The sequence below is a fragment of the Anastrepha obliqua genome, unplaced genomic scaffold, assembly GCF_027943255.1.
Source record: "Anastrepha obliqua isolate idAnaObli1 unplaced genomic scaffold, idAnaObli1_1.0 ptg000243l, whole genome shotgun sequence".
Lineage (NCBI taxonomy): Eukaryota > Metazoa > Arthropoda > Insecta > Diptera > Tephritidae > Anastrepha > Anastrepha obliqua.
Window position 1 is genome coordinate 15,001 of NW_026562288.1, and position 2,500 is coordinate 17,500.

Genomic DNA, 2,500 nt, shown 5'->3' on the forward strand with positions numbered 1-2,500 from the left:
GCTTGATAGTGCAGCACTAAGTGGGTGGTAAACTCCATCTAAAACTAAATATAACCATGAGACCGATAGTAAACAAGTACCGTGAGGGAAAGTTGAAAAGAACTCTGAATAGAGAGTTAAATAGTACGTGAAACTGCTTAGAGGTTAAGCCCGATGAACCTGAATATCCATTATGAAAAATTCATCATTAAATAATTAAAAAAATAATGTGCATTTTTTTCATATAAGGACATTGTAATCTATTAACATAATAAAGTATTTATCAAAAGATCATTGGTGATATTAAGTTTATTTAAATTAATTTGCTTTTTAAGCATATTAACATAAAATAAATACTAATGATTTGATAAAGTGTTGATAGATTTTATTATATATAATGCTAAAATTCATTTTTTGAATTTTACAAAAAATTTAATATCTATGATATTAATATTTATTTGTATGCATTTATATGATTAACAATGCGAAAGATTCAGGATACCTTCGGGACCCGTCTTGAAACACGGACCAAGGAGTCTAACATATGTGCAAGTCATTGAGTTATATTAAACTTAATGGCATAATTAACTTAACTTAAATATAATGGGATTAATTTTTAGTCTATTTTTTAATAAATAGTCAATTAATTCAATCCCGGGGCGTTCCATATAGTTATGTATAATGATAATTTATTATTATTTATACCTCTAACTGGAGCGTACCTTGAGCATATATGCTGTGACCCGAAAGATGGTGAACTATACTTGATCAGGTTGAAGTCAGGGGAAACCCTGATGGAAGACCGAAACAGTTCTGACGTGCAAATCGATTGTCAGAATTGAGTATAGGGGCGAAAGACCAATCGAACCATCTAGTAGCTGGTTCCCTCCGAAGTTTCCCTCAGGATAGCTGGTGCATTTAAAAATTATATAAAATAATCTTATCTGGTAAAGCGAATGATTAGAGGCCTTAGGGTCGAAACGATTTTAACCTATTCTCAAACTTTAAATGGGTAAGAACCTCACCTTTCTTGATATGAAGGTTGAGGTTATGATATAATGTGCCCAGTGGGCCACTTTTGGTAAGCAGAACTGGCGCTGTGGGATGAACCAAACGTAATGTTACGGTGCCTAAATTAACAACTCATGCAGATACCATGAAAGGCGTTGGTTGCTTAAAACAGCAGGACGGTGGACATGGAAGTCGTAATCCGCTAAGGAGTGTGTAACAACTCACCTGCCGAAGCAACTAGCCCTTAAAATGGATGGCGCTTAAGTTGTATACCTATACATTACCGCTAAAGTAGATGATTTATAAAACAATTTCGATTGATTTATAAATTTTGAAACTTTAGTGAGTAGGAGGGTACAATAGTGTGCTTAGAAGTGTTTGGCGTAAGCCTGCATGGAGCCGCTATTGGTACAGATCTTGGTGGTAGTAGCAAATAATCGAATGAGACCTTGGAGGACTGAAGTGGAGAAGGGTTTCGTGTGAACAGTGGTTGATCACGAGTTAGTCGGTCCTAAGTTCAAGGCGAAAGCCGAAAATTTTCAAGTTTTTAATAAAAAAAAAATATTAATAAAAATATATTTAAAAATAATTAAAATACTTGAATTATTTTGAACGAAAGGGAATACGGTTCCAATTCCGTAACCTGTTGAGTATCCGTTTGTTATTAAAAATGGGCCTTGTGCTCATCCTGGCAACAGGAACGACCATAAAGAAGCCGTCGAGAGATATCGGAAGAGTTTTCTTTTCTGTTTTATAGTCGTACTACCATGGAAGTCTTTCGAAGAGAGATATGGTAGATGGACTAGAAGAGCATGACATTTACTGTTGTGTCGATATTTTCTCCTCGGACCTTGAAAATTTATGGTGGGGTCACGCAAACTTCTCAACAGGCCGTACCAATATCCGCAGCTGGTCTCCAAGGTGAAGAGTCTCTAGTCGATAGAATAATGTAGGTAAGGGAAGTCGGCAAATTAGATCCGTAACTTCGGGATAAGGATTGGCTCTGAAGATTGAGATAGTCGGGCTTGATTGGGAAGCAATACCATGGTTTATGTACTCGTTCTGGGTAAATAGAGAATTACGATTCTTGTTCCCCGGATAGTAGTTACGTAGCCAATTGTGGAACTTTCTTGCTAAAATTTTTAAGGAATTATATCATTCGATATATATTCCTTTTAAATTATAACGATTATCAATTAACAATCAATTCAGAACTGGCACGGACTTGGGGAATCCGACTGTCTAATTAAAACAAAGCATTGTGATGGCCCTAACGGGTGTTGACACAATGTGATTTCTGCCCAGTGCTCTGAATGTCAAAGTGAAGAAATTCAAGTAAGCGCGGGTAAACGGCGGGAGTAACTATGACTCTCTTAAGGTAGCCAAATGCCTCGTCATCTAATTAGTGACGCGCATGAATGGATTAACGAGATTCCTACTGTCCCTATCTACTGTTTGTGGGTCGGCAAGAGAGGACTGGGTGCACGTCCTCTGTGAATGCCCGATGTAC

The 2,500-nt window shown here is 36.9% G+C and overlaps 1 pseudogene; it reads left to right on the top strand.

Moving 5' to 3' along the window:
• LOC129252494 (large subunit ribosomal RNA) overlaps positions 1-2,500 on the top strand; it is a 4,712-nt pseudogene that overhangs the window by 289 nt on the left and 1,923 nt on the right.